Below are 13,257 nucleotides of genomic sequence, written 5' to 3'. Positions count from 1 at the left end.
GAAAGTTCAGAATAAAAGTTTAAAATATACCTACATGAATGTCACTGTGTAAAGATAAAATTAATAAAGAATAGAGATTTCAAAACACTCTAAGAAATGCATGAGGCTAATTCAGTTAGATTTAACTAAAAAACCTTTCACTCAAATTTTTCTTTATTGAGTGGGCAAGAACTTTACCCATTATAAATCTGTAAAGCTTAATTCAAAGAAACATCTTTTCCTGACTATCCAACCCTACAAAGTCTCAGCCAGATATCAAACCTCTTTTCATTAAAGCACTAGGAAGTTAGATAAGGAACATTCTTCTGTCACTGTACACATAAAGAAAACCCCAATGCATACTGTGCTATCACAAGCAATTTGTGAGCTTGGTTCAGATGCAAACGTCCAAATTTTCTTAAAAAAAAATCCTTACTTTATGACAGCACTTGGGAGCCCAAGTCAAGAATTTAAGACCTCTTTGTGCTAAACCCACAACAGAAGATTGTTCTAATCCTATACGGTTTACGTTCTGTATGCGATGAAAAACAGTGAACTAAAAGTCAAAGATTACAGGAGTTTCATCATCAACACCAAAATACTTTGAAACAGAGAAGGCATATTTTTGAAGTCTCCTTTCAGTAAAGAACTTTTCATACGTTTAGTAGTCCTCAAATACACTAACTGTGCTGGGAAGCATACAAAATTTACTTTTCATAATTCAACTAATTCTCCTTGGGAAGTCCTGGTTCTGAAGAAATAACGAGTTATCAGAAGTCTTTTCTGTAATTCACCATCACTCTTACAAGTAATGCCCACAGGATTTCTGCTGTCAGAACAAAGCAGCAAGCATCCCCCAGAAACCCTTCAGGTGCTTGGTCTACACAGGCAGCTCAGCTGTTGCCAGCACAAATCCCACCTCTCGAAATCAGTAAATCTGATTACAGGAGCACAGATTCACCCATGCAGCTTAAATAAGTACTTCCTTCCAGTGATAAGGCTACAATCATAACACACTATAGATCAGCTTAACCAATATTTCTCCACAGTACATCGAGATGTTACGTATGCATTGCACAAAGATAAAGATGACGTGTAGGAGCAGAAAAGCTAAAATCTTTGGGAGGGATGGGAGTAGATTAAATTAACGCAACTTCAAGAGAACCAAAAGCTGTACAAGATAGTCTATGAAAAAAAATAATTCAATATATGCCTTTAACTAGACGACTTGATGCCAGTTCTTTAGAAGCAAGAATAACCTACAGACAAGATTAGCTCTTCAAACCATGCAAATGTACTCAAAACTAATTTTAAAAAGCAGGTTGTGTTTTTCCTCAAAAATTAAAGAAACCATGGGCAGGGAGAAAGAGGTATGTAAGTGAGGGAAAAAATTATGTACGCTATATTTTAATTTAAGTAAGCTTAACTGACCATCTCCACAACACTCGCACACACTTCACTGTCTTAAGGACATGCTTTCATTGCAATTTGCCTCAATGAGAAATCAACATCAGAAGCAAGTTCTAATACTTCGAAAGATATAGCACTTACTGTATCACGTTTGTAATGATGACACAAGTATTGTTTTGGTAAGAGGTCTTACGACTGATTTTAAAGAAAACAGTTAAAAGGTTTGTTTTCAGCCATCTAAAACAGCTACAGGTTCAGAGGACATACAGAAGGTTTCACAGAAATCTGTTAGGCAAACATCAGAAGAAGGATTAACAGCACCACTTTATCTAGGTCTTTCACTCAAAATCTATGGAGATTTACTTAAAATTGGGATAGGTCCCCAATTAATGTTGAGATTCCTGCTCTTTCAAACCATCACACTAATGTTACATCTCCTCTCTCATAATCTCTCTTTCTCTTTTTCAACTGTTTCATTTTTAGGTATTTATATCACATTCTAAACAGCAGGAAAAATACAGGACTTAAGGATTGCACACAACGGATTTCCAATCAAAGACCACAAGAAATCACAATTATACCTTACTTTAGAGAGCAAGTGAGAATGCATGCACTTTGAAGACAAAAAAATTGGTCTCATGACAATAAATGATCCAATTTTAGGCCCTTTTGTATGGATCTCATGATAATATAGTTGCACTTACCAGCTACAGAAGACCTGCTGTGCAGGAGCAAGGCACTAGACTGATTCAGATGTGAGTTTTGAGAAGGTTTTGTTTGTTTTTGTTTTTTTGCTTTTAAAGCTAGAAGACTGGCAACATCACCCCCGATTTAATAAACTACTTTAATATACAGATTTAATACATTCAGTCGTAGCAAGGAAACACAGGCATACACAGCACATTAATGTTTTACTCTCTGCAAACTAGAGCTGAAAAAAAATTAAGGAAACAGAAGAAATCTATTGCATTATCTCATCCATCACCTTGACACAGAAAATCTCCAAATTACAAACATCTATGCTTAGGTCTATCTTTGAACTGTTTCCCACAACTGCCTTTGGAAACACCTTGTTTCAAACATATCTCACAATATTCACCTATCTTCTCTCTGTGCTTTTCTCTTTCGCGAGAAGAGCTAAGCACATTCTCTTTGTTTTAGAGCACAGGCTATATAAACTATATGAACTTCTACTCTCCCGGCATAGTAGATTGTATTTAAATTATCATCACGTTCACTTAAAGTATCAGAGCTTTCTCAAACCAGAAAAACACCGGTTATTTCAAAGTTATTTCAATTCAGCTTGTAGTTTTGAGGGAAAGCTGTGCCACACATTCCTTTGCACATATATAAATTAAAAGTGCAGGTAATTATATTATTACTATTTATCTCAGCCCAACAAAAGGGACAAAGTTACCCCTGAATTCCTAATCCAGAAGTCAGAGAACAGCTCAATCTAGTGAAGAGTAACTCTCCAAAACCTTAAAGGCTTTAAAATTTTAGAAATCAAACTTCGGTCAAACCTACCTACCAGCAAGCAAATGCATAAAATTTAGCTCAAAAGCTCAAACTAGTGTTATCTTATACATCTTATTTATCTTACCGGTTACAACCAGTAAGTATCAACGTTAACTTGGAAAGTAATCAGCACAACCCAAAAAAAAAAAAAATTTTAGATCTCAATTTCTTGTTTCTCCACTTCAGCACTGACAGGAAAAACCACAGTTTCACTACCTGTAAAAATCAGTTATAAAAAAGTAACACATATGGCCACCAAACACCCAGGATCACACGCTTAACAGTACCATTGTTCATTTCTAAGAAAAAAAATCATTTTACTCCTAAGCTACATAACCAGCCAGCAAGTTAACTCAAGCAACTTACTTTTGCCTGGCATTCCATTTATAGCAGGATATTGTGCAAACATTTTTCATAGTTGGACCTTGTTAAGTGAAATTTAAATGAAGTGAAAGATTTGAGGAATCTTTCAAGTCCGTGGATCTACTTTGTTGAGAATCTCCTCCTAAAAACAACTAAAATTAATTGCACATCCCAAAGCTAATGATATCCAGTATCAAATTGGAAAGTTTCATGCAACAATTTCAAGTTTTTAAACAGTATTAGCACACAGAGAGGGTATTTGCCCCGCAAAAAATATTGTCTTAAACTTGATTTTAGTTCTACCTCAAGGCTAAGAATAAATCTCAGTCTTTAAGAGACTCGGTAAAAGACTTCAGTAATTTAGAGCAGGATTTTATAGATCATCTGCTCTCCTGTTGTGCAACACACATGAAAAAGAGCAGCAAGGCTGCCAAGAGAAAAGGTAGGTTTAAAATATATTTATGCTTTCAGGAACTTGCCATATTTTAGGCAGCGTACGGTAATGCTAACAGCAATTATCCAAAAGCAAGGCCAAAATTAGAATTCACATTTGCAACAAAACATCACATTGCTCTGATTAGAACTAAGCCATGAAATCATCCATTCCTTTAAGTCTCTCTTGTGCTTCAAATCCATCTGTTTTGATTACGAGCTCACACGACGGCAGAAGTGACCTATTCCACTGCCTAAGAGCTGTAGAGGATGCAGTGGCTGGGATGGCAGCTGGTTTCTTTATGGAGGGCTGTTATCCTATTGCAAAGCCAGTCTGGCTCTTCGAGATGCATTATACACATCTAGAATGTTTTTGTACAGTATGAAGACATAACTTTAATCCACATAATAATCCTACAGGTGTCAAATATAGAAATATTTTTCAGCAAATCAGCTACAAATACTTGCTGTAATTTAGCCACTAAAAGTTAGTAACTTTATTCAGCTAATAACCAAAACAAAGTTAGATAGTTCCTTAGGTTTTCTATTAAAACTTCTAAGAAATTTCCAAGACTGCCTAAAGAATTTTGTTTCTTTGAGTTTAAAAGGTAGGTGTTTCAATTACCTAGAAAAGAAATTAAGTGTCACTGTGACTATAGAAAGCATGACTTGAGAGAAGTGTGGACAAACTCACTTGATGTAAATAAAATAAATGTTCTATACATGAAAACTCTGAATCTGTTCCAAACAACAGAATTCATCAAAACACAAATCGTTACCAACATTAAATAGAAGAAATCTGGTCAGGGATGGACTGACAACTCACAACTCTTCTATGAGTAGCTGATAACTGAAAGTGTACCAAAAAAAAAAAAAAAAAAAAAAGCAAATGAGCTACATAACCACACCAAGGTTTTGGTTAAATTGAGTTTATTAATTAATTAGGTTTTTTCTATTTTTTAAATGAAAAGGTGTAAGTTCACATGTTTAATGTCGGGCTTCACGTTTTCTCCACAGCACACTGCAAGCCTTCTTGGAGAAATCTTGTAGACTGCTGATCATTTCTGAACATTACCTGGATGTGTCCTGACAGCCGATATTTAAAGAAGGTAAGTAAGGTATTAGCCTTACCAGCACGCACACCAGAAGGCAGAGTAAGCCCCTTGGCAGCACCACATTGGCAAAGAAAGAATAACATCCATTTCTCAAATACGTTCAATAGGAACTAACATGGCACACAGGAGCTTAACTGCCATGTATTGTATTGCATACTCTGAACACTACTTGCAATTACAGCTGTACATTTATTACTAATTATCTCCATTGTGTGAGCACCCAAAAAGCTCCAATTAGGAAGGAGGCCCCATTGTATGAGATTCCCTGCAAGTACACAAGATGACACGGTCCTGTATCAGACAGCTCAGTACGAATTTAAAACAAGGCAAGTGAATAAAAGAGCAAGACTGGAGCAACAATACAAGAGTGAAGACAGAACTGGTCATTTACCTTCGGTAACTTTACATAAAACTAGAGAATCGTGTCTGAATGACAAACATCACCTCTCCAAACTGCCAATCTACCCACTACAAACCAACCAATTTTCATTGCAGCCGAAGTTTTGACAAGTGAGTTAAAGAAAAAAGGGTCACAGTGTCCATGCTGATTAATCTCACCAGCAGGTAAAGTATCTACACTCACAGAAATCATAAAATCTAAAGTTTCATCAAAACCTTTTTTTTTTCCCCCCACTCGTTTCTGGTCCTGAGGCAAGGCTCATTACTAATTCTAATCAGATATCAGTAGTAACAAGATGATTCAAGAAAATAGGATGACAATTTCATAGGAAAAAAATTACATCTCTTGGCATTAGACAGGCAGATCTCCAAAGCACTTATTAGCATATAGTAACTTTAATCTTTAAAGAACGTCAACCACCAAACATCACCCTGAGAAGTTCTCTTCAGGAATCAATTATTTCTAGCACGCCCAAGTAAAGGCAACTGTTTCAAAGGCCCAGGTTTGGCTTCACGTATCTTCTTCATGCAGTCCACATCAGTTGGGCACAAAATACGTGTTGGAGGAACTATTTTATCAAAATTCCATTTTCAGTTTTTGTTGTGGTGGTGGTTTTCACTCAGCTCAACGGCTGACTCAAGCTATATTGAAAATAAGTTTAAAAACTCACTTTTCTACTTCATATATAGTTTTTTTTTTCACCATTAAATTTTAAAGTACCCCTCAGGGAAAATATTCTTTGAGCCAAAATATGGCAAATTACTTAGTTTCCCCTCGACCTACAATCAGGAAGGAGCAGGACCACATCTCCCAAGCTCCAAACCCAACACTGCACTCACCAGAGCGTGCGGCCTCATTCCTCCTTCTCAGCCAATTAGCACCAACAAATTTGGCTCTGAAAATACTCAACACAGACCCTGACATTCAGCATTGCATTTGCACGTATATATTTATGGCTAAATTGGTTTCCTAGATGTTCAAAGGAGCTTTGCTACTGACATCATCTTACCGTACACCCTACCTTTGTTCCAATTCTTTCTCCCAGCCAAAATCCCAGCAACTACTCTATCGCTAAGGCAATCCATGTTAATTTTGTACTACCCTGAAGGAGTTCCGAAACCTTAAGAACATTAAAACACATAACACAGCTTTCTCAAAATTTGAGACCTCTAACACAAAAAAAAAATCTGAAAAAATAAAACAAAACACCCTACATATAGCAAATGGATTAGTAATAATTTTTAAAGGAGGCTTAAAAACGCAGCTCATACAGGAGCTTTCTTTGTCCCACAGTATTTCTTTAGATGAGCTATATCACTGTTTATTAATTATTTTGACAGAGCATTGACAATGCTTTCTTTTTTTCTCCCGTAAATATGCTTGTGTCTGTACTGCACATAAAGAAGGAAAAGCTCAAGGAATTCCATCGTCTACTCTTAAGTGCAAAAGCACGGCAGCTCTTCATTCCCATGGGAGTTCATTACACAGGCTAAAGCTCAGCTTTGGGAAAGCTTTGCCCTCCCACACAAACAAGCCTTACCCACCTCAGAATAGCAATTAGTATCGCTAACATGTTGGCTGACGCACAGGCAACAACAAAACGCTGTTGTATGTATCATTTTTCATTTCTTAATTTCCTTTTATGACTGGCAACACTTCAAAATCATGAGTGTGCTGCCACTCCTTAGATACATCACCTAGGATGAGGCCATGCCATTCAAGCACTTTACTTAGGATCCTGCCACCCCTTTGTGACAAGACAGCATCAACCGCTGGCGAGACGCATCAGATGCTGTAGAAAGGGCCAGGAGAATGAAAATAAATCAGTGTCCTTTATCCACCGACACTAGGAGCTTGTCTATCTGTGTCACTAAGCTGTTTCAGTTCCACGTCCTGGCCTCAATCCAGATTGTGCTGGGACCAGAGTAACAGTCTAAATTAGATGAGTTTGTAGTTGGCCTGTGGCAGATGGAGCAATACACCCTAAAGCCCCAAGAAACGGGGAAGGCTCAGCTTGCTTCCTTCTTGCATTAATTGCTGCTGGCAATGGTCACCGCTTCTGACTGGCTCCTGAAGGATGACAAAACCTGGACACAGGGACACTAACAGAGGAAGTTCTGGGAAGATTCAGAATATTATTTCCATTGTGCAAACAAAAGGAAAACAGTAACTTTCTAATTAGCACACTAGCAGCTATGTCACAAACACCATTTTCACGTTCATACTCACACTTGCGTTTGTGCAAGCAAATAGTGTACCTGGCAGCATGAAGCAGCTACACGTAAGCAGCTGTGGCATTACGTACCTGACGTGGTAATCCCAATTCTGAAGGAAAATTAAAAAAAAGTAGAAAACTACACACAGGCCCCCTGGGAGTTAGACTGCTCTGAACATACCAACACTTCCTATTTCTCTCAAATACTTCTAGGTTAAGTTCTATTATCAACTCTTCTCACAATATTTTAACCAAAAACTAAGTAGATTCTGACTGACAGTAACTTCCAATTAACAGCCTCCAGCTCCAGTATTTTGTATTCATGACCTTGCATTTTCTGCAACTAAATATCCTTCCACTTTATTATTTTGCTCCTCAGTGTCTTCAGTGACTTGCCTCTTTGTTTGTTTGTCAGAACATATTTGGGTTCTGTTTCAAAAATTATCTTATTAAGAACATAAAACTGGTCCCAACACCTGATATTCAGGACCTCCACTTATGGCTTTCCATATATTTTCTTCCAAGACCTCCCACTGCCATTTTCTTTCAACCCATTCAACCCATTCTTTACCTGTCCTGCAATTAGAGCAAACTTCATTAGATCCAGTCTCTGTAATAAATCAAAAATTTTGTCAAGGTTCATAGGCATGAGATCTGACACTATTCCTTCCTTAAGAAAAATAATTAAAAAAAAAAAATCATTTACATGGAATATAAACTGCAACTAAAATGAATGCACTCAGAAGAAATGAAACTCCTCTCTACTGGAGACTGAATTCCTCTCTCCTCCTGACCCCTTTAAATAGTTCCCTTCATTTATCCAAATCCATCAATCTAGAAAGAAATATTACTGATCTACTGTTACCTTTCATTGTAACCAAAACGCTTTAAATTTAAAGTAAAGCCTTTTCATCAATGAACCAAACTTACCTTCTACAATCAAGATTTTATTTTATTTTTCTAAATTTTCTCAATATTAAAATACTGCCTTATATGCTGCTACTTAGTAAATAAACATCTCTCTTAATACAACCAGAAGCACCTCTACTTGTCAATAAATAAATTCTTCTCCAACTAATCCCAGAAAGAGAAGGTGGAATTCAGCTTCTGATTAAGTTTCCTAGTTGTAAGGTGTCTACTTCTGGGTGACATTAACAGCTCCCTAGGCTTCAATAATTGTGTTGCCTAACCTCTTACTGCATCAGTGGAGATCTAGACACACAACTGGCGTTAGATACTAAAGCGTGCTCACATGACAATTCTAGTTAAGCTGAGTATCTGCAGCAGATTCACAGTAACCCAGAAATTTCTTAACAATCCCGTAGCGATTTTTTAAAAACACAAATTCCATCCTATTTTTCTATCCTTCAGCTGTTAAGAAAACATGTTAACCCTCAGACTTTATTTTGCATCTTTCCTAAATAATGAATGCTTTCTAACACTCATGATAGTCAAGAAAGTTACCCTAGCTTATCTGCTATGCCAATATGCAATTTCATTATAATTTTGAAGTTTCCCAACATCCAGCTTTATGTTCTGAATCACTCATCCAAGCTATTCCATCTTACCATCCTGACTTGATGATTGTATGGGAAAATGAAAAACAAACCTTGCCTTACTGATCACCTCCTATCACAATGGAAGTGCTATGCCTGATTTTGCTTATTTGAGACCACAAAACCTCTTAAAGGTGGTATTCCCCTGAATATATATGCTTTGTGCACGTTACCACTATAGAATAACAGACATCTGACAGCTTATACAAGTTAGTGTTCTTTATAACCTTTACTACTTGTTGGGCCCCTCCACCGTTACCTCACTCAACACCATTTTCTTTTTCTCCTCATGCCTCCCACCGCTCTCCTTCCAACTCTGAATGCAAGTTTCCCTTTTTGTTTGATCTTTTTGACAACTCAGGGTCCAGAGGAGATGCTTTATGGCCATTAAGACATCATACAAAGCAATCTGCAGATTGCACCACTTACTACAGAAATCTTCATAACGCCCCAAACTACGATAACAATGCAGGTTTCAATATCCAGAAGGCAAGAAGAGACAGCCAAGACCACACACTCTCCCTTACAAGCTTTTAAATTAACTCTGCTGGCTGAGAAAGACGATACAGCAGCCACATCTTAGAGGTCAGCAAGACCACAGAAAGACACCTGCAGCCAAAGAACAGCAAACAAATCATCAGGTCACACAACTAAGAGCACAGTGCATAACACAGAAATAATCTTGCATCGTTACACAATTTGCTAGCACCCCCTCACCTGGAATAGCATGTGCACCAGCATTATCAGGGAAGTCAGGTTTTGTATAAAGGGGGAGCTAATGGGAATACTGTGGAGCACAGGAACATGCAGAAGTGTGGAAGCTGCTATTTTTTCCTCCTAATAAAGTATCGTAACTTAAACTGAGTTCAAACTTCAGTTTTTCCTGTTCTATAAATCAAGGATAAAGATGCCTTTAATTAATTTAACAGATGGCAAATTAAAAACCAATGCAAAACTATATTTTCTATCTGAAGTATTATTAGATTGTGAAACTCTGCGACAGCGCTGTTAAAACCAAGAATTTAGCAAGGTCAAAAAAAGACTATCCAGTTACAGCATTTTCCTTGACAGCCTTCCAGGGTTTTAATTAAGTTAAAGAAACAAAAAATCCACGACACTATTTCTTAAAGGATATTAAACCTTACGGGTTAAATTTGAAGTTAGCATCTTGTTATCATGATTTGACCTACCACAAAGGCTAAGTTTATTTATAACTAATGTATAACGAACTCCAAGAATTCTTCAATAAGAAGTATCTGGTGTTGAAAACAAAAGAACTGTTAGCTGGTTAGAAAATGTGTGAACCAGTGACAACTTGTATACTAGCAGATTTATTTTAAAGAGTATATTTTCTATGCTTCACCCAAACTTTAATGAAGGTAAGCGGTCAGGTATTAAAATAAAGTACATCTTTACATTAGATGGAAGAACAGTACTGGCAAACAACTGTACAGCATAACATTCTGATTACTTTCCTAAAAAGTTGTCGTTTGTTTGAATGATCTCATAACGTAAGCTTGACTGAACTGGTGAATTCTCTCAAAAATGAATTCTATTACTTATTGCAAATATTCAGCTTAAAGCTTGATTGAATTTGTTTGACTGCATTCCTCCTCCACAATTTTCAGACTGAAAATATCTTGTAGATTTAAAGGGGAATTCATGCCTGAAGCAAAGGAGCAAAAAGCTCAAAAAATGCAAAGCAGCAGCTACGCAGAGATATTTAAAAACAAAACCAAACCAAACCTTGGTATCAGATGACAAATAATTACATTCCACCCTTCCCCAAGCAGGAGAACCCTGTTTCTCATGGAAGTCCACTACGTAACAGCCAAGAAAAGCCTATACAGCTTTGAAAGAGGAGGTTCCCTTAACTTTGTTTTGATTTATGCCAGAATATATGAAAGGTTGATTCTGTCTACATCACAAGCACCAGCCACAGAAGAGTACAACTGTCAGCTGTGCTCACAGATTAGAAGACTAGCTCCAAGGGAAAATGCTGCCCTAGATATTTGTATAGGCACACTCTACAGACTCTGCTATCATTCTTCCCTGAATAAACTTAATCCATTACACTTGATGAAATGTGCCCGTAACGCTCCCAAGAGAACCAGCAGCACAGGACACGCTGTTCCACCCTCAAAAGTGGTCTATGAGGAAGAAAAAATTAATAAATAAATCATTAATCACTGGTATTCATGGCTTGAACATCAGGTACAAAAGGAGGCACACCATTTATCTCAATCTAATTAGAATATTCCAGGACTACAGTTGAATACTCTAAGATTAGTATTCATAGCACAAGCTCCATAATACACATTTTCATACATTAACTCTTTACAAATAAACAAAAGAGCTTGCTTAAAAAGACAATCTGTTCAAATATTCCAATAGTTTTATAGGAATAATTAGTTAAGCAGCACTTTTCAAAGCGCTCAGAATTCTGAGCATAAAAACTTGCTCCGGAACTGTGAAACATCAAGTCTGGTGCTTCAGAAAATGAACTTTTAATTGGCATGGTTTCACATCGAAGCACTCTTTAACCATCTAAGAAAGGGACACAGCAGCAACAGCTTCTATTTGTGGTTTGTCTTTGGAGTCATGACTCTGTTTTAGGCACATATAAATAAGACTGCAACCTACAGTAAGAAGGCATTCTTTGGCCATTCAAGTCAGTCTGGATCCAAACTGGGGAGGATACGACCTGTCGTGCCTATTATTTCTATACATTGATTCAATGATTTAAAAAGACAGACTTTGGGAGGTAGAGAAGCAAAAAAAAGAATAAAAACAATGACACCCACACCAAATGAACCATTAAGATTTAAACAAACACAGCTATTTCGACCTAGTCCAACAAGCACAAAACTGCTCAATCTGGTCTATAATACGTATCACTATTTAAAATAATACTTTCTTGTGCAAACTTAAAAGTAACAATACTTTTACGCAATGGTCCCAGATATTAGTCTAACACCTTATGACAATGCACTCCCCTTAGGCTGGCTACTGAAATTTGACAAATACTGTTTTGCTGCAAGACCACCAGAAAGTCCAAGCACGCTCTCACTCAATGGGTAAAAAGCGAGAAAAGACCAACACCAACAACACGTCAACTGGTGGAGATCACAAAGGCAACCTTGTGATGGATCTCCTTCACTTCAAACCACCTTGAGACAGAATGTCTTTACCTTGACATACCCAACACAGTAAATACGGGTAAAGTGCCCTTAATCAGACCTCATCCAAGCTGGGTTTTGTTTTGTTTTTCCCCCCCACTCTCAAAATAAAAACTCAAGTAAGGATTGCTATTTTCGTCATTCATAACACTATGAAAAACAGACTTATACCAGTCTTGCAATCCTAAGATCATCGCTCAACAAGACTGCAACAGAGAATTTGTAAGATGTATCAGCTACTACAAATGCATCTTTCTAGTCCCCAAACACACCTTACCTGCTCCCTACTCCCCATCTTCTTTTCCTCTCCCACCTAAGTACACAATATGAATTAGGCATCTGCTTTTTCAGAAAGTTAAGAGGAATGCCATTTACAACGCTGTAACTTCTTTCTACCAACCATGAGAAAGGCAGTTAATACCATTGTCTATTCTAAAAAAGCACAAATCAAGTAGGCGCAAACTTTAAAAAAGCCTCACTTTGTAATACAGAACCGTATATGTGATTTCTCTATGCTCTTGGGGAAGCTTGACATTATGGTATCATTACACACTTAAAAGCTCAACTGCAGGTGTTCAACAACTGATTAGTACTGTAGTACTCAAAAGCTATTTACAGCATTTAACCTTGTTTGGAGGGGGGAAAAAGGCTTTATTACAACTATTTTTTTTATAAATTTCACAACTTTAGTTTTCCATGCAGAATATATGCAATCTCCATTTAAGTATATTCTTCAAAAAAAACTCACATGGATTCTTGACTTATCCTAAATCAAAGTTCTTCCAAATTTTAAGAAAATTCTAAGTTCTTTCAGCTCTGTAAGAAGCAGAACTACAGAACTAGTTTAAAAATGAGCAAGTTAATTTTAACTAGCTCTTTAAGAGAAAACAATTATAAAGGAGGAACACTAGGGGCTATACCATAGCAAATAAACTGTTTCCCTCTCAAAGACCTTAAAAAAGTAGCATGCAACAAAACAGTGCAGAGTTAGGAATAAGGGAACAGCAAGTAAGGTTTCTGGTGCAAATCTTCTCTTTAAATACAATCCCATTTTGACAAAGTTCCAATGGTGTAATAGAAAATGTACACC

The 13,257-nt window shown here is 37.0% G+C and overlaps 1 protein-coding gene across 3 annotated transcripts in view; it reads right to left on the bottom strand.

Moving 5' to 3' along the window:
- The window catches only part of RNGTT (RNA guanylyltransferase and 5'-phosphatase), a 183,509-nt gene that overhangs the window by 129,629 nt on the left and 40,623 nt on the right, over positions 1-13,257 (bottom strand). The window lies entirely within an intron of this gene.

The sequence above is a fragment of the Anas acuta genome, chromosome 3 (assembly GCF_963932015.1).
Source record: "Anas acuta chromosome 3, bAnaAcu1.1, whole genome shotgun sequence".
Classification (NCBI taxonomy): Eukaryota; Metazoa; Chordata; class Aves; order Anseriformes; family Anatidae; genus Anas; species Anas acuta.
The sequence above is the reverse complement of the archived record's forward strand: the minus strand, read 5'-3'. Positions and strand labels throughout refer to the sequence as shown.